This window comes from Bidens hawaiensis, unplaced genomic scaffold, assembly GCF_021521415.1.
Source record: "Bidens hawaiensis isolate Kalapana, Puna unplaced genomic scaffold, B.hawaiensis_p1.1 tig00003237_1, whole genome shotgun sequence".
In the NCBI taxonomy this organism is placed as follows: domain Eukaryota; kingdom Viridiplantae; phylum Streptophyta; class Magnoliopsida; order Asterales; family Asteraceae; genus Bidens; species Bidens hawaiensis.
The window spans coordinates 209,515-234,510 of record NW_027491176.1 but is presented as its reverse complement, the minus strand read 5'-3'; the positions used below and the strand labels follow the sequence as shown (position 1 = coordinate 234,510).

At 37.6% G+C, this 24,996-nt stretch overlaps 1 pseudogene across 1 annotated transcript in view; it reads right to left on the bottom strand.

Annotated features, from left to right (window-relative positions):
* LOC143622609 (AP2-like ethylene-responsive transcription factor AIL5) overlaps positions 1-24,996 on the bottom strand; it is a 51,419-nt pseudogene that overhangs the window by 1,089 nt on the left and 25,334 nt on the right. The window contains exons 7-9 of the transcript XR_013151754.1: positions 22,096-22,133; positions 21,623-21,648; positions 5,905-5,924 (exon numbers count right to left, since the gene is read on the bottom strand). The product of XR_013151754.1 is annotated as an AP2-like ethylene-responsive transcription factor AIL5 (transcript). The remainder of the gene's footprint in view (positions 1-5,904; positions 5,925-21,622; positions 21,649-22,095; positions 22,134-24,996) is intronic.

The window sequence follows — 24,996 nt, the reverse complement described above, 5'->3', positions numbered from 1 at the left end:
TACAACTCCAAATTTCTCTCTCAAATTCAAAGATCTTAAGGTTATTTTCATTGTGTTCTTGAAGGTTTGACTTCTAAAAGTCAAACTGAGTTTTATCTTTAATTCTAACTTGTTCATCTAACATTACTAACTCTTGAATATGGTGGTAAAACATATATACAATACACACCCCTTGTTACCTTTGTTAGTTACTTCACCGAATCCGTTTGGTTAAGTTTCGAATGTCATAAGGCAAGACTTCATGGAGGACTTCGAGTTCTTGATATATATATATATATACACACACACATAACTTATTTATACATATTATTTATGCCTAACTTCTGCTCATTTTAGTTTGTTAGTCACATTTACAAGTCTTGGATATGTGGAGACCATCTATGAACTCATTGTGAGATGGAAACCGAACCAAACCGAACTTATGTTAAAAAGACTTGTTGACTTTGTAGTTGTAGAACTTAAATATTTTCATTTATACATTTTTATACAAGATCTATGATATATGGGTATGTAGAATCCATCTATGTACTTGTTGTGGGATGGAAACCGAACCGATACGATTTTTACTCGCTTAAGACACATAAGTGTGTTTTTAGCTATCAAGACTTGTATATTTCTTTAAAAATAGTTTACAAACTGATTTTAATAATTTTCTTAAGTACTCGGAAATGTTGGATCCAACCTGGTCTCATAACATAGTTGGACCGACAAAACCGAACACTCGCTTAACGTACGTTGTTAGTCTAAAACAACAGATCTACATACTTGGTTAAGTGTTATCATGTTTTAATGAGTTATCTCATAATAATTAATATTTTGGAAAGTTGACTTTGGGTTTGACCATTCGTCAAGACCCGAACCAACAACCCGAACACTCGTTAAAGACCCGTTTTTAGTATCTTTGTCCCAAAGGAACTTGCATTTAGCATTTTTCTCACCTTATTACCTAACTTGGGTTAGGTAAATATTGAGGTTAGATACTTTAACCCGGTTTCGAGCAAACTAACATTTTTAAAGGGTTATTATTATAAATTTTTAAATAGTTACATTTTAAACCTTGAACTTTAATTGTTTACTTTTTGCAACAATTATTTTATTTAAAGATCTTCAAGACAACCTTTCTAAATCCAAGACTGTCTGGACCGTTTCGGATCGGATCTTAATCAATCATGTCATAACTCACACAAAATTAATCGTGTTGACAAGAGAGTTAATGACGGGTTACTATGTTTAGAAAGATGAACGTTTGTTAAAGGCGGAATCAATAACAAACATACGGTTGCAATGAATATTCAAAATACGAGGACACACGAAGGATTCACTCAAAAGATTTCCATTTATATAACGTTAATCATACAAAAGGATAATCGATTAGGGTTTAGAAGGAATCCTAGGACAGCCGTCACACACAAAATATTCTCTTAATTAATGTGTCGGTCTTATCCACTCTGTCACTCGTATTGCGTTTTTTCCGTCTCTTTGGCGGCGTGCCCTAATTATTCTATTTATAGGCCTGCCAACCTAGGACAGGCTGTCATTCCTTCTAGAAACCCTATCCGATAGTACATATTCAATTTACATATTCAAAAATATACTAAGTGTAAAACAAGTCTTCCAGGTAAGCTTTTCATTAAACTTCAGTCTCCGAGTACGCAGTGTACTCGGCCTTCCTTCAGACTTGGTAAACATAGAAGTGTGCTCGGAATCAGTTTCCGGGTAGACTTTACTTAAAGAATATTTTACCAAGTAAAATATTCACCGAGTAGACTTTAATCTTCTTGGACTTATCAAACTTTGCTCGACAAATCCTTACGAGCAACCTTGTTCTTCTATGATCATGTTCGGCTCATTGTTAGTTAAACAACTTATTGATAAGGCGTACTCGGGAGTACATACCTTACTCGAGCAGAACCTTACTCGATATAACTTAGAGATATTCCATCAACTCATCAAGTATACTCGGACCATAATTATTAAAGAATACCTTGCCCGGTCTTCCAATTACTTGGCTTCTTGGACTTGGTTAACCAAACCTTACTTGGAAGAGTAAAATACTTGGTCTTGAAGAACAATCCTGCTTGACAAAGTGAACCTTACTCTGATATGCCAAATAGATGAACCTTACTCAGAAATCACTAAAAAGCATACCTTGCTCGGATATCCACTTAAGAAGATTATTTGAAGTAAACCGTGCCCGGAAGGCAAAATCTCGTACTCGGCTAAGTAAAAGCTTACTCGAAGGTCCAAGGTGTACCCGGATTCAATACTTAACAGTTTCTGAGGAGGTTGAGAAGATTCCAATCTTCAATATTCTTCATTTAGGCCAAATCTCCTCATTTGGGTCAAACTCTTGACCCAACAATCTCCCCCTAGATTGGAACACCTCAGCTGACCCAAAACACTCTATGGTTACTTACACTTAGCAAAATACACATCAAATTTCATAATTGAATTACATAAGTAAAAATTACATAATCAAAGGTTTTTCCGAAGACATTACAAAGCAAAGCCTATTCTATCTCATTTGTCTTTTCCTCTCATTATAGGATGCTTGTCTTCTCAGCTGGATCACAGATGCTGCCCTTTCTCTGAATATATTGAGCACTTGGTAGTGATTGTGTCCTTCTTGTATCACCAAGTCTCTTATATCAGCAAGATCATCATTATGTAGGCATGTCAGATCTGCATCCTTCTTGATTGTTGCCAAGGCCTTCCCATCTGAATTCCTCAGCACATAGTGGCCAGTGTCTTCTTTGTATTCAACTTCTGTAATGACACCGTTCTTCTGCATTGTGTAATTTGGCCTTCTCATCCTTCTTCCCAAGCTTATACAAGTCTCCATGTTGGACAGAGGATTCTGATCTCGGACTCTTATCTGGTAGTTCAGTTCAGCCCTGTCCATTTTCTTCAGTTTTTCTGACCTCTTTGACTTGTGAAGTTGGATCAGTCTCCAACTTCTCTTTTCTTTCAAAAATTTGAACCCATCAGCAGCCTGTTCTTGCAGATACTTAGATAAGTCATTCATCTGTCTTCTTGCTGATCTGTCCCTGTTCCTGTAATCATATAAGTGAAGTGTGGCCATCCTTCTTAATTGATCTTCATTATACTCACGGAAGTCACTTCTGACCACAATCTCCCTTTGCATTCTGCTCTCCATAATCACTTTCATAGAATCAGTAACTGAATCATAGTACAGCTCTCTGGGTAGATCCACATCAGACTGTGGTCTTGTTCTTTGTTGCACTGAGCTGCTTGATTCACCTCTTCCACCATGACCTCTTCCTCTAGGGAATATCTGATGAAATGGAGGTCTAATAGGAATGGACTTTCTTGGCTTTTCAGGACCCAAATTAAAGAATTTTCTGTATGTGGCCTCCACCATTTCAGTTGGTAAATTTTCAAGCTCTCTCACATTCACCCCATGCTTGTGAAGCTCATTCAACATCTTTGCCATTCCCACTGTATTTGCTGATCTGGCTGGTACAAACCTTCCATCTGCATAATACCTAGGGTTTTCACCCTCCCTTAAGGCCTTTTCCCATTCTGCCTTTTGGATATAAAATAAGTCTTTCAGATCAACCTTTTCCAGGGCATTGAAATCAGCTTCAGTCATGCCTCTTTGATGTATCATTATGTTCCTGAGGATGTTTATCATTTCCTCATTCTCCCATGGCAAGAACTTCTCTTCATCAGACTCAGGCTCAGGCTCAGGCTGTTCTGGCTGAGGGATAGGAGCTTTATCAATTTTCTCTAGTTCCTTCTCTATCTCCCTCACAGTCTTGATCTTTCTTCTCTTCACAGGTGGCTCACCATCAGTTTCTTTCATAATTGAGCTCTCAGTTTGGACCCTTTTCATCTCTTTCTTTTTCATTTTGGAATATTGGTCAAATACTGCCTCTTTGCTCAAGTTTCTCACAACCTCAGGCTTTATCCCTTTCTCAATCAGATAACCACACATTCCATCATACTTTTTCTTTAATTCTTCCAATTCAATCTTATCATCTTGTTTCACAAACTTTTCTGCAACTATCTCTTTCTCACTGTTATAAAGATATTGAATTTGTTCAGCAGTGTATTTTTCTAAAGCAGCTTCAGGATAGCCTCTAACCTTCAAAAAAGTTTTATAGTGCTCAGTATTTTTCTTTCTTTTCTCAACCTTCTTTAGGACTTCCTCTGCATTTATTTCAATTATGCCCCTTTGAATATAAGTCATTTCAGCTTGAGGGGTCTCAGCATTAGAGCTTGTGTCAACTTTCTTACCTCCTTGATCAGGGTGATCATCACCCTTTCCATCAGACTCCTCAGAGTCATCCTCCCCATCATCTGGTAGATCATTCATGGCATCTATCCTTGGTTCATCAGAGGCAGGATGCTCTGGTTCAGTAACATCAACATCATGAACCTCAACCTCAGGGACATCAACATCAGGGACCCCTGGTAATTTTTCTCCTGGTTTCAGTGTTTTTAAGGGGATTGCCCTGATTGGTTCATCATCAGTCTGTTCAGCAGATTTCTTTCTTCTTTGATATGTCTTTTCATATCTTCTTTCTCCCCATTTACTAGCAGGGTTCTTTTTCATATCCTCCTTAACCTGTTCTGCCCATTTCTTGGCAGCTGCAGATGCAATTGACTCCCCAATCTCTTCAGGTATAATCATGTCAGTGTTAAGATTGGTTGATGGTTCAACAGTCTGCTCTTGTTGCTCCTGAAACTTATTAACCACCATTCTCAAAGAGTCATCAAACTCTTGAGTTTTGTTCATATTCACCAGAATTTCAATAACCTCTTGATATGCCACATCTTGAAATATTTCTTTTGCTACATTGGCTTCATTGATCAATAGGTCCTGCTGTGCCAACTCTTCTTCAGTCAAGGAATGGGTAATTGCTTCCCTTTCCATTGATTCTTTAATAAGTCTTTCTTTCTCAGCAAGAGCAGCAGCAGTATCTACAAAGGATACATCTTTCTCAACATATACAGCAGGCTCATCCTCTGTTGCTATCCCTTTGCCTTTTTCTTTTCTTTTTCTCAACTGCTCTTCATTCTCTTGCTCATCACTAGTTTCATATTCATCAATTTCTTTGAACAGTTGATCTAATTCCGAATCATGCTCTGCCCTCTTGGAACTAACTTCTTGATCATCTTCAGGTTCAGTGTTTATCAGTTCCTCAGTAGTAGCATTCTCATTCACATTCTCTACAGTCATCTCCTCATCCACAATATCAGTCAACTCTTCTGTAATCACATTCTCATCATCATTTGTTTCCTCTTCACACACCTCTTCTTCATTCTCATCACTAACATCATAATCATTCATAATCATTTTCAAACCATCAATATCATCAATACTCTCTGCATTAGTCATACCCACAACGTCATCATTTATATTCTCCCCCTGTTTTGGGGCAGCTGAGGTCTTCTCAACCTCCTGCATCAGGGTTTGAATCATCAGTTCAGCTTCAGCTAACCTTTTTAACAACATTTCATTTTCATTTGTTAACTCTTCATTCTTTCTACTCAACTCAACATTTTCATCCCTAACCTCCTCAACTCTCCTCTTCAACTCATCATTCTCCAACATTAGTTCAATATTTCTTTGAAGTGTGTTTTCTTGTTGGCTTGAGGGTGGGGTTGTAGGGAATGGTTCATAAGTGGGTTGTTCAATGATGGATGGGGATTGTGTGTGTTGTGTGGAGGTTTCTGGTTGGTCTAAGTTGAAAGATTGAGGTGGTGTTTGATGTGGTGAGGTAGGTGGTGGTGATTGTGGTAGTGTAGGGATAGGTTGTTCAAGTTCTTCATGTTGCTCTCCCTGTACTGGTGCCATAATCTCCATCTCCAGACCATCTCCCCCATCATTTCCATCAACATCATCATCAGAGTCTCCTCCAGCACTCTCATCATCACTCCCTTCCTCCTCCTCTGAGCTCAGCTCAGGCACAGGCATAACAGCCAAATCATGGTTTAATAACCATGGCAGAATTTCCAATGGGATACTTGCGTCAAAATTGTTAGAAACACCAGGATTCTTTATTCTCTTGTAGGCATCGGGATCTTGCTGTTTGTGGGTGGTTCCAATTGTTGGTAAATCTTGTAGTGTGCTATTGAATATGATCTGCAGGAATCTCGGGTACTGTAAAAATCTTTTTCTTTCCGGTTTCTTTAGATTCCCCACCAGCCCATCAAAGATCATCTTGGAAAAATTAAATGGCAGATCATAGATTGTTCCAACGGTGGCATTTGCTAGATCCAGACTCATCAGAGTCCACGATCCCTTTCTCGGAGCAAATCCATGTATGATGTGATGAATCAGAAATCTGTACAACATTGGAAATAATCCCTTCTGAAACTGTCCCTCATGGACATTTCCTTGATACCCCATAGTTTCTCTGAAAATCTTCAACAAATGCTTTGTATCGAAGCTGATGTGATTGTGATCATCGTCATTCAGTCTTAAACATCTTCTGATTAATCTTTCAGTGATCTGTATTTCCTGTCTGGCCACGGTTGCCTCGATTCGTCTTTCATTACCTTCTTCAACAAGCTCTGCTGATCTCCAGAAATCCAAAGAGTGATTTCTGTAGATAATCGGGCTTTCAGTGAGAAAAAAGCTAATGTTTGACCGTGCCATCCATAAGATCATTCGAGCCATCGGTTCATTCTCTGGTGTTACTTGTAGTAGTGCGCACATATTGTGCTTTGGCTCAAACACATACTTCGGCTCGATATCTGCCATATCTGTAAAACATAAACAAACATATTCAAAGTGAAATTAGACATAAAGTTTAAAACTTTAGACAATTTCAAGTTATAAAAATGAAGAAGAAAGATAGAAATCTTCAAGAACCTGTTCTTCGACAAATTAATAACCTAAACACATAAACAGAGTGTTAGTACACGAATACATAATCAAGTCACAATAACAATCTAATCGTGATCGGAAAACATAAAATTTCATGCTTACCGAGTCGGAAATTAGTGGTTGATAAAAATTAGGGTTTGGATTAATCTTGAATTCGATAAGTCGGTTATTTTTCTTAGTAAGAGAGAGTTGCAGTGGAAGGAGAGAGATAGAGGGAAATAATGTAGAAGAAATTTGCCTAAGTCCCTCTTTTATATATTTTGAAAGTGGGTTTTAAATGCTTTTTGTCTTCTTGTGAATTACTAGGTCAACCAGTAAAGTTATCCACTTGATATATTAAAAACATTTAATCTCATTTAAAATCATAAGACCTTACTCGAAAATTTAATTTAACCAAAGTCTACTCGATCTTCTTCCACTAACAACCTTACTCGGTCAAACTTTACTCGAAAACTTTTCATTTTGAATGTGAAGTTTGCCCGAATTCTTCTAAACCTTGCTCGATCAAGTAAATTAATTTAAAGTTAAGATATAATGAAGAAAGTTTATCCGAAATACTTGATTTCTTGAGAAATAAATCGCAAGACAAATAATCAAATATAGTTATCAAATAAACATTCTTACTAAGAATCAATTAAGATCCTCCAAAAATTTCTCAAATTCAAATTAAAACTTATCTAGCATGAACCCTAAAAATCATAATCACTAACATATTCAAACAACGTGTTCATTCAAGTATGAATCACTTAAACAATTTCATCATACCAACTTACATAATCAATCAACGCATTCATTCAAGTATGCTTGTATGAAGATTGTGCTCGAGCACTCTTTCAAATGTAAAGTGTGCTCGGACAACAATCTTGTGCCAAGTATACTCGAATAACTTTCATATAATACAAAGTGTGCTCGAAACCAAATTCTAGCAGACAGTGTACTCGGAAAGTTGGGTTTTGAAAATTACCATGTATATTAAAGGAACACAAGTGTACCCGAAATATAAAGTGTGCTCGGAAAACAAAGTTTGCTCGAAAACACTAGTAATTTCATAGAAATCATAAACACATATATCACAGAGCATGCTCGGAGTGAAATTAAATACATAAACATTTAAGTGTGCTATAGTCGAAAATTTTATGAAGCTTGCTCGAAAATCCTAAGTTATCACAAAGCTTGCTAGGATAAACACATTTAATCATCAGGTATGCCCTTGTTCGAGGGAACTTATCATATCAAACCATACCCGAAAAGTGACAAACTTAAACAGTAACATCTAAGCGTGCCCGGAAAGATTAACAAGTCTTTCCTAACAACATATTCACTCAAAGCTTACTCGGTACACTCACTTAAGTGCACAAAGTTTGCTTGAAAACACAATCAGCATATTACATGCATAGCTTATTCGAAGCTAACATAAAATATGCATAGCTTACTCGAAACAAGATTTTCTAGTTAACAGTTAGCTATTTCAACACATAATCATCTCAAGACTTCAAGCTTGCTCGAAAAGTGAGTGCAACAGTGTAAACACTTCAAAGCATGCCCGAAAATCATAATGTTAGTCAAAAATGACTAAGCTTACTCGGAAAGGTTGAAAGTTGTCAAACCTTACCCGAAACAACATATTCACACATAATCAACTGTTCTGTACTCGGAAAGGTTATAGTTCAATAACCTTACCCGAAAATACATATTCAAACAGTTTGTGCTCGAGAAGGTTAGAAATCATCAAACCTTACTCGAACTTACATATTCAGCCTATTTTAGGCAAAATGCAACACTTTTTGACTTAAACCACTTTTCAAAGACATTTCTTAGTTATGTATCATTTCAGAACATGGTTTAGGAGCAAATGGTGCATTAAGAGATCAAATTTCAGTTATACTTCACTTCAAAATAATTTCTTTTATAAACTGAAAAGATCTCAGGAATGGGATCATATTGACTAGGTAGCTATCTCATTACTTCACTCTCAGCATTATTATGACAACTTAGATAGGTTAACAGCAGGTATAAACTTAGAATGATTTTCATCTCTTTGGTGATATGATTAAGATTCAATTTAAGCATAATGCAATAATGGTCAACACTGTGCTAGGATGTCTCATATCTCTTCTCAAAGCTTATTTGGCTTTCCCCAGATCACCCCAATTTGACTCCAACCTCCTGTATTTGGTCAAAAATAGTTTTTGTATGACAGAACTTATTGTATTTTTGCAATTTTGATATTCAAACATGTATAGAGGTTGAACGTTGGACTTACAGTTAGCAACATGCCTTTTATTCAAGATGAGACAGTTTTTATCAACATCTTTGTAGTTCTTGTTGTAACCCTCTTGTTTGATAAAATATCTAAAACATTTATCAACTTTTGGTTGATTTATTCATTCTTCCCATTGTTTTTGATATTTTCTCAAATTTTCTTAAAGCATGTTCTTTGTCATATAAAAAAAATGTTTCATTTTGGTTGACCAAATAACAACAGGCTTGTGTATGACTGGGTAATCACTTTTCTGCCATATCATTTGGAGAGATCTATCTTGAGACATGCAAAACAACTATGCATCTCCACATAAAGATTAGCATTTTCATTATGTTTATATCACCTTAGATTTTACATCATCATGGGAAAGTAACCATATATGTTAATGACTATACTAAGGCCTTTTTAGCCTATTAATTCCATATGATCAGCTAAGTAGTCAATGTACTATCATTTCCCATAAATACAGTTTAATATTCAATCACCCCAATATCTCTTTCTTATCAGGTTAATGGCTATCCTGTTTTGACCAAAAGTGGTCAACAGGACCAAACATACATGTGAATATATGTCCTGTCGAAGTCAGAGTTATTGACATAGTTTTAAGTGAAGGAATAAGAAACAAGTCATAATTTCCCCAAATGCATTCAGTTTTCAGGTCAATGGCTATCCTTTGAATCTATAGAGATTTAAGGACCAAACATACACAAGTGCATGTCCTTCCAACTGGGCAAATGACATAATTTTCAGCAAAAACAACTGTTTGAGATCTTTCCCTTTAAAATCCTTCTTTTAAGCTTCTTAAAAGCTTGAACTGAATAATCTTATCATATCTCTTACACCATTAATCAACTTGCTCATGTTTTGACCAAAATATAGTATTTATGCAAAATTCATTATAAATTTCATTGAATCACATAATTTTGACATAAAACACATTTTGACACAAACAGTTGCATCACATACTCAAATCTTAATCTTCTATCATCATCAAGAAAAACAGACTGTAATTATTCAATGTCTATTCTACCTTAACAACTTCAGAAGATCAGATTAAGAACATATTCAAGTAACCATAAACATGTGATTACTCATGACATTATATAAGCAATTAATCTCACCTAAACAGATCAAATTACTCATCATAACATCAGATCAGTTAACAAGATAGTCAAGTATTATCATCAAATTCAACCAAATTGCATAAATAGTTACTCAAGCACCTATCAGTTAACATCAAAACAGTGACATAATCAAAACATATTAAACAACATATTTAGCAGCATATTCAGCAACATATTCAACTTGTGTAACCTCTTCTAAAATATTCAAGTAGCACATAGAGGTACACAACTAAGCACACATCCTTAATCAGATTTCATCAGAGTTGATCATCCCCAGGGCTTTCAAAAGAAAGTTGAACCTGGATCTATCAAGTGGTTTGGTGAATAGGTCAGCCAGATTATCACTTGTATCAACTCTTTGCATTTCAATCAAGCCCTTTTCACTAAAATCTTTGATGAAGTGATGTCTGATTTCAATATGCTTAGTTTTAGAATGTTGCACAGGATTCTTAACAGTAAAATATGCAGCAGTATTATCAATCAGAATAGGGGTGTTTAGAAAGTTCAAACCATAGTCCAGCATCTGATTCTGAATCCAGAGGACTTGTGCACAGCAGGCAGATGCAGCAACATATTCAGCTTCTGCAGTGGAGATTGACACTGTGGTCTGTTTCTTGCATTGCCATGACACTAGCCTTTCACCCAAAAACTGGCATCCTCCTGATGTTGACTTTCTACTCATATTACATCCATCATAATCACTGTCTGTATATGCAATCAGATCAAAGGATTGGTTCTTTGGATACCAAATCCCTAAGTCTGGTCTTCCCTTCAAATATCTGAATATTCTTTTCACAACATTCATGTGGGAGACTTTTGGATTTGATTGGAACCTAGCACATACACACACAGCAAACATGATATCTGGTCTTGTTGCAGTCAGATACATCAGTGATCCAATCTTGGCTCTGTATTCATGTTCATCAACTGACTCCCCCTTTTCATCAGCTATCATCTTTTCTTTGGTGTCTATTGGAGTTGAGGCAGCCTTGTAATCATGACAGTTGAACTTATGAAGAATGTCCTGCACATACTTAGCTTGGTGAATGAAGATTCCTTCATCCTTTTGTTGAACTTGTAGTCCCAAAAGAAATTCATTTCACCCATGGAACTCATGCTGTACTTGGACTTCATCACCTCTTCAAACTCCAAACACATATTTTCATTTGTAGATCCAAAGATGATATCATCAACATAGACTTGTACAAGCAGCAAATCTGACCCTTGTCTTTTGTAGAAGAGTGTCTTGTCAATGGCTCCCCTTGTGAAGCCATTTTCAAGTAAATGAGTTGATAACTCATCATACCATGCTCTAGGAGCCTGATGTAAACCATAAAGGGCTTTGTTTAGCTTATACACCCTGTTTGGATACATGGGATCCTCAAAACCTGGTGGTTGAGTCACATACACATCTTCATCAATCTTTCCATTAAGGAATACAGATTTGACATCAAGCTGGAATACTTTAATGTTCTTAGAGGCAGCATATGCAAGAAAAATCCTTATGGCTTACAGTCTTGCAACTGGTGCAAACACTTCCTCAAAGTCTATCCCTTCCTTTTGAAGACATCCCAGTGCTACAAGTCTAGCTTTGTTCTTAATCACCAAACCCCTTTCATCCCTTTTGTTTCTGAACACCCATTTGGTTCCTATTGCATATCTGTCATGTGGCTTGTCTACAAGATCCCATACATGTAAATCTCTAAACTGGGCCAATTCCTCTTGCATTGCCTCTACCCAACTATTGTCTTTTAAAGCTTGAGCAATGTTCTTTGGTTCTAATTTGGATAGAAAGCAAGAGTACAGACAGATGTTAGCTATCTCAGAATGACTCCTTGTTACTCTTTCATGCAGGTCACCAATGATATTTCTAGCAGGATGATTCTTTTCAACAGTAGGAGTTTGTATTATCATATTTGTAGACAGATTTGTGTCAAGATTTGTTTCATTGATTTCAGGTTCTTCAATGATCAAATCAGCTTCTGCATCATGAAACTCTGGTGCTTCATCATTGGTTTGTCTTGAAGTAGATGCACTATTGTTTCCCAGATTCAAACTTTGAAATAAGTCTTGAAATCTTGCTGTTGTTGCAGCTTCTTCATCATTTGTTTTGTTGCCTGTGTCACTCCCACTATGAACATGATCATTTTGTACACCAGTACTATCTTGACTTGTCATTTCCTGATCTTGTTCAATGTCATTCTTTGAGGAGCTATTCACAAAAGTGTATTCTTTTTCTGTTCTAGTAACTTTCTTCCGCAATTCTTCCAAGTCCAGTTCTTTCTTCTTATTTTCTTCAAGTACACTGGTCTTGTAGAATGTTTCATCAAAGTCTTCAGAATAAATCTTGAATGACTTTATCAATTTTTCATGATCAAATAGCCATGTTGCACCACTGACTGTGTTGAATTGATTCTCATTAAAAATAATGTCAGATGACTCTATTACACTCATGTGATCTTTCACATAAACTCTGTAAGCCTTTGAGTGAGTAGAATATCCAACAAAGAAACAGTCTAGTGACTTAGTTTGAAACTTGTTCAAATAGTCTCTAGTGTTTAATAAGAAACATTTGCAGCCAAAGGGCTTGAAGAACTTGATGTAAGGCTTTCTATTGTTGAAAATCTCATATGGAGTTTTATCATGCCTTTTGTTCACAAGCACTCTGTTCTGAACATAACAAGCAGTGTTGATTGCTTCAGCCCAGAATGTGACAGGTAAGTTAGCATCAGCCAACATGGTTCTTGCAGCTTCTATTAGTGTTCTGTTTCTCCTTTCTGCAACACCATTTTGTTCAGGAGTTCTTGGAGCTGAAAATTGTTGAAGTATTCCTTTCATAGCACAAAATTCTTCCATAACTCCATTCTTGAACTCAGTACCATTGTCACTTCTCAGCATCTTCACTTTCTTATTCAGCTTGTTTTCAATCATTGTGACACAACCTTTAATTAATTCAGCAGTCTCATCTTTGGTACTTAGGAAATAAACCCAAGTATATCTTGAATAGTCATCAATGATCACCAAACAGTATCTTTTCTTTCCAATACTTGGTACACTCACAGGACCAAAAAGATCCATGTGAAGTAACTCAAGTGGTTGATCAATTGAGTTGATGAGCTTTGTCTTATGGGTAGACTTGTGTTGTTTTCCCTTCTGACATGAGTCACAGTGATCATCTGACTTAAATTCTCTTGTAGGTAAACCAATCACATGTTCACCCTTGACCAGTCTATTCATATTCTTTAAGTTCACATGACACAACTTCCTATGCCACAATTTAGATTCATTTTCAGTGGCTTTGGAAACAAAACATGCACCACCTCTTGAAATAGCATCTTTCATATTCAACTCATACAAGTTGCCATTTCTTGGTGCCATCATCATAATCATTTCAGGTGGGATCACAAACTCAGGTTTTAAGATGAAACAATGAGAGTCATCAAAACTGACTTTGTAACCCTTATCACACATTTGAGATATACTCAACAAATTGTATTGTAGTCCCTCAACATGAAAGACATTGTCAAAAGACACCTTCCCATTTGTCAATATCCCTTTACCCACAATCTTTCCTCCATTTTCATCACTCCCAAAGGCAACTGGACCCTCCTACTTCTCTACATAATTCACAAGTGACCTCTTGTCACAAGTCATGTGCCTAGAACAACCACTATCCATATACCATATATCATTCAATGGAGTGGCCTGTTCCTGCACAAAGAGAAATTTGATCAGTTCAGTGATGAGATGCAAGCTTCTTCAACTTGCAACTTATCAGTGTCAATTTTAGTGGCAGCTTGGGAAGTGAGTGTAGTAGGTTCAGGATCTTCATGAGTGATCTCCAAGTTGTCTGAATGGTCAGTTTCATACCCACATTCTCTTTGTGTCTTGACAAGTGAAGCTGAATTGTCAAGCTCAACTGAGGCAGTTCTTTTTTCTTGTAAGACATAGTCCTTTGATTCTGAGAAGTCTCTTACATCAGTCACAGCTTCAACTTTAGCTTCAGTTCTAGGTTTCCATGTGAAACCTTGTGGTTCATACCCATGTTTTAACAAGAACTTTTCATCACCAGTGAGTACAGCTTGTTTCTTTCTTTGATATACGGTTTTTCTTTTTGATTTCTCACTGCCTGATGATTCTTGTGACTCATCAGACTTGACTGAATGAGTATTTTTGGTAAATTTCAATGACTGGTTTTCCCTTATCACCTGCTTTTGCTTCTGAGGTGATTTGCTTCTTCTCACATTTTCAGTCATATGCATCTTCTTCTTTGTCTCAGCCCTCACTTCAACTCTTGTCTCTATTCTATTCACATTTCCCTTTCCCAAATACATTGCATACTTCTCTTTGTACAAAACAAAGTCTTGACCAAACTTTGTTCCATTTGGGACATGAAATGGCTGAAACTTGAGTCTCTCATTACATGAATCAGTATGGTGTCCATATTCATCACACTTTCTACACCACACCTTTCTTTTGAACATCTCATGTTCTTGTGGTTTCCTGAATCTTTCACTTGGTTTGGGCTCTCTTACACCAATTGTCTTTTTGTTTTTCAGATTGTCAAAATCAATTGAGAAAGGTACAAACTCAGCCATTCTGATGTCACTTCTTTCCACATTCCCTTTAACAAAGACAACCTTTTTCAAGTTCAGTGGTTGATCATCTTCATTTTCTCTATATCTTGACTTCCTTCTTTCATATTCCTCAACAGTTTCTACCTCTCCCACATCAAAGTCTTCAATACTTGAAAAGATAGGATAAATAGGAGTAAAATATTCTATATCCATTTCTTTCTTATTTACCTTCTTTTTCTTGTTCTTTTCTAACTTCTCCAAAAACTTTTTGCTTGGAGGTCTGACAGCATTGTAACTCACATTCTTCTTTTCACCAATGTCAAAAGAAACATGTTCTCTCTTAATTTGCTCATTCATTCTTTTCATTTTATGTGTAATTGGAGGATACTTTGGAAGTTGATCAACAGATTCAAGCTTTCTATATTTTCTTCCTTTTTCAGCAGCTTGAATTTCTTTTTCAGTAATTTGATCACTCAAATCACTCAGATCATCTTGATCTAATTCATCTGAATCAAAGTCATCTTCAGAGACTTGAACTCCAATTGACTTTTCTTCTTTCATTTCTTTCTTCATAACAAATTCACCATCTTCACTCACCTCAACATTCTTGTACAAATCTGCAATATCTTCTTTGTCTTGAAACACATCTTTGAATTGTTGTAGATAAGCACTTCTCTTCTCTTTGTCAACTTTAGGCATAAAGTTGTTGTTGAATGGTGGTGGAACAGCCTTGTATTTTTCATCTTCATTTACTTTGTTCAAAATTCCACAAATGTTTCCAGTTGAAACTAAGTTCTTTAGGAATTCATTTTCAGTTTGCAGTTTTGTATTCAGCACCTTTTCATCAATCACCATTTTCTTCAACCCACTAATTTCTGTTGTGAATCTTGTCTGAGCTCTATAGCTATTCATACAATCCTCTTCCAAACTTCTCATTCTTTCCTCACTAACAATCTCACTAGCCTCATATGCATTGATAATGCTTTGCTTATTAAAACACTCACTTTCCAACTTACCAATCTTTTCTTTTAATTCATTGACAAGTTTAGATAAATCAGCATTAGGATCAGAATGTACCTTAGATGAAGATGCAGAGTCTATGGCCATGAATGCCACATTAGCTCTTCTGATATCATCTGCTATATCTTCCTCATGGTTACTCCAGTCAAAGCTTCCCTCATGCTGAGTAGTTACTGCCACATTGCCTTGATTTCTTGGTTGATTTTGGTTTGCTGGAATGTTTTGAGTTGCAGGGATTTGAACAGCTTGATTCTGATTGTTGTTCATTTGATATACTTGATTCTGATTCATACCCTGCTGGTTGTTCATCTGAGGTTGATAGTGGTTATTAAAATTGTTGTTTGGATGGAAGTTGTTGTTGTTGGGATTGAATCCTTGGTTATTGTTGAAGTTCTGCTGGTTGTTGTTTCTATGTACATTCTGCTGGTATTGTTGTTGGTTTCTAGGCTGTTGGAACTGATTGATTTGAAAGTTCCTTGGCAAATTGCACTCTCTTGCAAAGTGTCCAGGCTGTTGACAGTTGTAGCAGATAGCCTTGGATTTATCAAATCCTATTCTCTCATTTGGTCCAGAAACTAGTGATCTACCAGTTCTGTTGAACAGTCTCTTGCTTCTTAATGCCAACATAGCAGCTTGCCATTTGAGATCCATGTCTTCAAGGTCATCAGCATCTATTTGTTCCAAATCATCCTGCACTACACTTGTGTGAATTATGTTTTTGGCCACAAATGCATTGTAGGACTCAGTGAACACAGACATTAGGACTTGTGTATCATTCCCTTGAACATGCCCTGTACCAGCACTTTGAGCATTTCCATTTCCCACAGAAACTGAATCATCATCAATCAATTGAACATTAAATCTCTGTTGAACACTTTGATTGCTTGAACCACCTCCAATGAAAGACCTAGCAGTCTCATTGTTGTGATCACTTGGTTCTTTAATGATGGGAATTTGTTGTTGATTCTTTGTTGTAAGATTCCCCATTGGAGCAATTAAAGCATTTGACACATTGAAACTTGGTTTATCTTCCTTGATCATTACATTCTCAATCATTTCAAGTTCAGCAGCTTGAAGAAAACATACTACATCATCCAATTTCAATTCATTGAAATTTTGCTTTTGAAGGATGAATTTGCAAGCAGTATACCATTCTTTTGGCATTGAGTTGAGCAACTTTGTATTAAAATCAAAGTCAGTCATTACATAGTCAGTTGTTCTCAACTCATTCACAATACTCAGAAAACGTTCTAGTATTGACTTCAACCTTTCACCATCTCTATACTTGAATCTTTCTAACTGTTGCTTCAGTCTTTGCTTCTTAATGTTCTTCAATTCAGTATTCCCTTCATACATCTCAAGGATTGCATCATACATTGCCTTAGCACTTTGATGATGTGCAACCTTTGTGAGGATTTCTCAAGACAGACCAAGTTTGAGCATAGCCAAAGCCCTGTCATCAACCTTTCTCATTCTCTCTCTAACAGCAGCAATAGCATTTGCATTAGCACCTTCTTCAACAGCAGCTTGTGGTCCATTCTTGATAGAATTCCACATATCCACATCATTATAACAAACAGCAGCCTCAAAAAGCACTTTCCACTTCGTAAAATTCTCCTGACCATACAATCTAGGTATCTTATTGGTAGACACCTCTTGTTCCTCATATCCAGACATTTTCTTAAAACAAAAGTTAAGCTTTTATCGAAAATAGAGTAAAATAATCAGATCTGAGAATAAATTCTTAGATCTGAGGTGTCTGATATGAATAGAACAAGATTCAACAATAAAAATCAAAGCTTTAAGTGAAATAAGGAAAAGAAAACACCTAAAACTTGTGGATCTGGAAGAAAAATGAAGAACAGAGCTTCTGACGTCACAAATCAATTGAACAGTGCTCTGCTTACGTCATTCTTCTTCAAAACTTAATCAGCAACAATCTTTCAAAAAATAGCAGCAACAAGCTTTGATACCACTTGTCTGGACCATTTCGGATCGGATCTTAATCAATCATGTCATAACTCACACAAAATTAATCGTGTTGACAAGAGAGTTAATGACGGGTTACTATGTTTAGAAAGATGACCGTTTGTTAAATGCGGAATCAATAACAAACATACGGTTGCAACGAATATTCAAAATACGAGGACACACGAAGGATTCACTCAAAAGATTTCCATTTATATAACGTTAATCATACAAAAGGATAATCGATTAGGGTTTAGGAGGAATCCTAGGACAGCCGTCACACACAAAATATTCTCTTAATTAATGTGTCGGTCTTATCCACTCTGTCACTCGTATTGCCTGTTTTCCGTCTCTTTGGCGGCGTGTCCTAATTATTCTATTTATAGGCCTGCCAACCTAGGACAGGCTGTCATTCCTTCTAGAAACCCTATCCGATAGTACATATTCAATTTACATATTCAAAAATATACTAAGTGTAAAACAAGTCTTCCAGGTAAGCTTTTCATTAAACTTCAGTCTCCGAGTACGCAGTGTACTCGGCCTTCCTTCAGACTTGGTAAACATAGAAGTGTGCTCGGAATCAGTTTCCGGGTAGACTTTACTTAAAGAATATTTTACCAAGTAAAATATTCACCGAGTAGACTTCAATCTTCTTGGACTTATCAAACTTTGCTCGACAAATCCTTACGAGCAACCTTGTTCTTCTATGATCCTGTTCGGCTCATTGTTAGTTAAACAACTTATTGATAAGGCGTACTCAGGAGTACATACCTTACTCGAGCAGAACCTTACTCGATATAACTTAGAGATATTCCATCAACTCATCAAGTATACTCGGACCATAATTATTAAAGAATACCTTGCCCGGTCTTCCAATTACTTGGCTTCTTGGACTTGGTTGACCAAACCTTACTCGGAAGAGTAAAATACTTGGTCTTAAAGAACAATCCTGCTTGACAAAGTGAACCTTACTCGGATATGCCAAATAGATGAACCTTACTCGGAAATCACTAAAAAGAATACCTTGCTCGGATATCCACTTAAGAAGATTATTTGAAGTAAACCATGCCCGGAAGACAAAATCTCGTACTCGGCTAAGTAAAAGCTTACTCGAAGGTCCAAGGTGTACCCGGATTCAATACTTAGCAGTTTCTGAGGAGGTTGAGAAGATTCCAATCTTCAATATTCTTCATTTAGGCCAAATCTCCTCATTTGGGTCCAACTCTTGACCCAACAAAGACTTTCTTTTATTTAGGCTTCATACGTTAACCTCGTCGTTCCGGAAAATCTCCAAATAATCAAATCTTTCAAGTTTATTACTTGAACGTGAGTAACTTCATACCCCGTTTTCTATCTTTTGTTTTGAGGGTGACATTTCATCTTATCTAAACTAAATATTTCATACTTGGATCTTAAACCACAAACGTTGTTGTATACTTTACTTGAATAATTGCTCGATTTGGTGTTCTATGCTTATTCGCCTATGTGTTTATCGCTTTTGGATGGTGGAACTATAAATCCTAGACCATTTGGCAACCCCTCATGGCAAGGTGTCGTTAACGTAATGCAATTAACGATAACTATAAAATCCTAAACTATTTGGCATCCCCTTATAGTTGGGTGTCGCTAACTTGTTAGCGATAACTATTTTATCCAAGTTTATAGCTCTTATTTAATGTTTCGTATACTAGTTTTGTGGCTTTTCTTACTATATACTTTGTTGCTCAAATTTATGAATTGCTCACCAACCTTTGTGTTGACAAACTTTATTTTATGAAATGTTACAGGTTTACATCTTGGTTAATCTTGGATGCTTGAAGAAAATGTCATGAATACCATTAGGATATTAGCAAAAATGAACAATATTTGATTTGCTACATTTTGTTGAGACTTGTTATGAATATTGTTATGTGACACTTTCGATGTTGTGAAATGAAATGAGTTTATTAAATATTGTCACTTTAATAGTGTCATGTGCTTATGGGCAATCGTTACACCTCAGCATGTTCCGCCGCCTTTGGTCGGGGTGTGACAGATTGGTATCAGAGCCATGACAATTAGGATAGGTGGTTAGACGTAACGACCTAGAATTGTTAAGCTTAGGGTCCTATACGTGTGCTTATACGTGTTTACTCTATAATTGATTTTTCATATCGCATGTTATTTATTTATAAACTTGTTTAAAATTCACCAATATCCTAAATGTTCACATACACACACTTTCATAGTATTTCCAAGGTATCCTTACCTTAAAACGCAAAAAGTAGATTTTCATTGTGTTTATGGATTACAAGATTAACTTGGATCTCGTTATTTCAAATCCCTTAAAGGTTGCGTTTATTTCGGGTTTGTAGCCATCATAGGAAACGAGACATTATAAAATGACCATTTGACAAAAAGATTCCAAGAAACGAAGGTGATTTCTTACCTGGGATGGTTGAGTTATAGTGCTCGTTTTCTAGGCCACAAATCATGTTATATATGTCAATTCTTTAAGTAGTCGAATGCGAGCGTTCCGGTCCCCATCCAAATTTTCGGTGTTAAAACAATAGAACTATGGTGATTTCGTGGGCTAGTGTTTTGACATGACGTTGTATCTCGATTTATTGTGTTATTATCGTTATTTGAGTCGAAAGCATGAAAAAGTTTCGGTGGTTCGTACACATGTTTAGACTCCAATATGTTGTTTTATAAAACTTTTTAGTGTTGGAATATCAAGTTATGGTGGTTCATGCACGATTTTTCCAACTCTATAAATCTCAAAATCTCAAAATTTTAAACTTTAACTTCTCAAAAACCATTTACTATTGTTTTCGGTTTTGTTGTTTATGTACAAAGATTTATATTTTCATCTAACACTAACATCTCATCCTTACTAACTTTAGGATTCACAATCAATAAACCAAACTTCATCTTATTTTATTTTATTTTTTTTACACCTTCATATACATTTCTTTTTACCCAAAACTTATCCCATTTTTCTTTATAATCTTTTAGCATGCCTCCGCTAAGACGCCAACCGCGCAAGAACTCCACCCGACGCATGGCCGCTCTCATCGCCAAACAAATGGCTGCTGTGACTCCCGAACTTATAACCCAAATCCAAGCCACACTACCCACACCCGTTGTTGCACCCGTTGAACCCAAACCCGCATGTTACCTACTCAAGCAATTTACTAGTACCAACCCGTCCAAATTCCTTGGAACCAATTGTGCGACTACCTTATTGCAATGGTTCGAATCGACCGAGAGTGTGTTCCGACACAGCGAATGCCTTGACGAAAAAAAGACAAATTTCGCGTCAAGCATGTTTAGAGAAACCGCTCTAACATGGTGGAGTAGTGTTATGCACCTCCAAGATTCGGAAACGGCTATGGCTCTCCCATGGTCCGATCTCAAAGCACTCATGATGAAGAAGTTCTGCCCCAAGCATGAACTTCAAAAGCTCGAGGAGGAATTTTGGAACCTCAAGCAAGAAAGTGGTGATAACGCCGCTTACTCACTTCGCTTCCATGAGTTGAGCATCCTTGTTCCTCATTAGGTCACCCCAACCGAACGTGAAATTGATAAATACATTGGGGGTTTACCAATGCAAATCCGGGACTCTGTCATGAGTAGAAAACTCGTGACACTTGAGGATGCCATCACTTTGGCCGGCGCGCTGTCGGAAAATCACGTGAAAGCGGGTACCCTCACCATTAAGAAAACTACCGAGAAAGCCAAATCCGAGCCCGCTCCCCAAGCCAAGGTTGAACCCGCACCACAAGCTATAAACTACTCCAACTCTTCCCGACACAACAACAACAACAACAAGAAACCCAAGAATAATTACCGAAACTATGCCGTCACCCAACCTCAACCACAACAACAAGCCCAAACTCTTCCCCAAAACCGAAAACCTTATGTTGGTAACTCCCCACTATGTAACACTTGCCAACTTCACCACCCAACAAACTCGCCGTGTCGCCATTGTACAATTTGTCACCGATTTGGTCACTTCCCCAACACATGCCGATCCCCGCTACGAACACAACCCAACCAACCTAACCAACCAAATCAACCAAGAACTTTTCCCAAAAATTCCCAAAACCGATATGCACCCTACCCACCAAACCAACCCCAACCACCCCGAGCTTGTTACAATTGTGGAGATCCAAACCATTTCCGCAACAATTGCCCACGTTTAACCTTTGCTAACCAAGCCCGAACCGTGACCATACCTTACTACCAAAACCAAGCCTACCAAGTTCAAACCTACCAACCCCAAATTCCCCAACTCAATGCACCACTCATCCAACCCATCCAAGCAATCCAAGCACCACCTCCACCTCCACAACATGCACCTCAAGTCAACCATGGTAATCAAGGGCGAGCATTCATGATGAACGCGAATCAAGCTCAAGTGGCAAACGATGGCGTGAACGGTATGTTTTTGGTGAACTATCATTTGGCTTCTATTTTATTTGATACCGGTGCTGATAGAAGTTTTATTTCTTTGAAATTTGAGTTGAAACTTGCGATGCCTCGAACTAAGCTTTCCCGACCGTTCTCTGTTGAAGTCGCCAATGGAAATTCTATTACCATGAACTCCGTCGTCCGCGATTGTACTCTTACCCTTGCTAACCATAAATTCTCCATCGATCTCATCCTGATGCAAATGGGAAGATTCGATGTCAAGTAGGCATGGATTGGTTATCTTTGCACCGTGCCGAAGTTGTTTGTTTAGATAAATTCATTCGCATTCCGCTCGTCAATGGTAAAATTCTCAAGGTCTTTGGAAACGCTACTTCTCGAAGGCTAAATCTTATGTCGTGCTTCCAATCGCAAAAGTACTTACGCCAAAAGTACGTTCCGTTTTTAGCTCTCTCGGTGACAAAAGACAAAAAGGAAAGGAAGATCCAAGATATTCCTATTGTTCGTGATTTCCTTGATGTCTTTCCCGATGATGTTACTGGTCTTCCTCCCGTTCGTCCGATTGAATTCCAAATTGATCTTGTGCCCGGCGCGATGCCCGTGGCCAAGGCTCCTTATCGTCTAGCCCCGTCGGAAATGCAAGAACTATCAAATCAACTCGAAGAACTTTCCGACAAAGGTTTCATTCGTCCAAGCTCTTCTCCTTGGGGCGCTCCCGTTCTCTTCGTGAAAAAGAAGGATGGTTCGTTTCGTATGTGCATTGATTATCGTGAACTTAACAAACTTACTATTAAAAATCGCTATCCATTGCCACGTATCGACGACTTATTCGACCAACTTCAAGGCGCAACTTGTTTCTCCAAAATTGATCTTCGATCGGGTTATCATCAATTGCGTGTTCGCGAAGAATACATTCCTAAAACCGCTTTCCGTACTTGATATGGCATTTCAAATTTTTGGTTATGCCCTTCGGGTTAACAAATGCACCCGCGGTATTTATGGACCTCATGAACCGCGTTTGCAAACCATTCCTTGATAAATTCGTTATTGTCTTTATTGATGACATCCTTATCTTCTCTAAATCCAAATCCGAACATGAACATCATTTGCGTTCCATTCTCGAGCTCCTTAAAAACGAACAACTCTATGCCAAATTCTCCAAATGTGAATTTTGGCTCGAGGAAGTTCAATTTTTGGGACATATTGTAAACGACAAGGTATTCATGTTGATCCCGCTAAAATTGAGGCTGTTAAAGATTGGAAAACTCCAACGACTCCCACGGAAATTCGATCTTTCCTCGGTTTGGCCGGATATTATCGGCGTTTCATTCGAAATTTTTCCAAGATCTCTTTGCCTCTTACCTCTCTCACCCATAAGGGACAACCCTTCGAATGGGGTTCGAAGCAGGAGGAAGCCTTTTGTACTCTTAAGGACATGCTTTGCAATGCTCCCGTTCTAACCCTTCCTGATGGAAACGACGATTTCGTGGTATTTTGCGATGCCTCCCATCAAGGCCTTGGTTGTGTTCTCATGCAACGAGGTCAAGTCATCGCATACGCATCAAGGAAACTTAAGGTCAACGAGAAGAACTATACGACTCACGATCTCGAACTTGGTGCCGTCGTTTTCGCTCTAAAAATATGGAGACATTACCTTTATGGAACAAAATGTGTGGTTTTTACCGATCATAAAAGCATTCAACACATTTTTGACCAAAAAGATCTCAACATGAGACAACGACGATGGGCCGAATTACTTAGTGATTACGATTGCGAGATTCGCTACCACCCCGGTAAAGCGAATGTTGTCGCCGACGCCCTAAGCCGAAAGGTTAATGTTAAATCCGTTTTGCTTCTAAGCGTTGTTGTTCAAACCGATCTTCAAATTCGTATCTTTCAAGCTCAACGTACCTCCGTTGAAGAATGTAACATGTACGACGAAATGTCATTTGGAGCCGAACTTTAACTCGAAACCAAACCCGATGGTCTTTTGTACTTTCTCAATCGTTTGTGGGTTCCCGATCGCGATGACCTTCGTACTTGTATTCTCGACGAAGCTCATAATTCGCATTATTCTGTTCATCCCAGTGCGGATAAGATGTACTTCAATCTTCGTGCTACATTATGGTGTCCGGGTATGAAAAAGGACGTAGCATTGTTTGTATCTAAGTGTCTTACTTGCTCAAAAGTCAAAGCCGAACATCAAAGACCTTTTGGTCTACTCGAGCTACCACCGATTCCCGTTTGGAAATGGGAAGACATTGCTATGGACTTTATCACCAAATTACCCAACACTCAAAAAGGCAACGATAGCATTTGGGTGATCATCGATCGTTTGACCAAATCTGCTCATTTCATTCCGATCCGCGAGAAGTATTCTGTCGAGCAGCTTGCTCAAATCTATGTTTGGGAAATCGTGTGCCGACACGGTTTGCCATTGTCTATCATTTCCGATCGCGATGTCCGTTTTACCTCTCATTTTTGGCCATCTCTTCAAGAAGCTTTGGGAACACGTCTCGATCTTAGCACCGCTTATCATCCTCAAACGGACGGTCAGTCCGAATGTACAATCCAAACACTCAAGGATATGCTACGAGCATGTGTTCTTGATTTCGGTGGAAATTGGGATTCTCATCTCCCGTTCATCGAGTTCTCCTACAACAATAGCTACCACTCTAGCGTTGATGTGGCTCCTTTTCAAGCTCTTTACGGTAGAAAATGTCGTTCCCTGATTTGTTGGAACAAAATTGGTGAAGCTCAAATCACGGGACC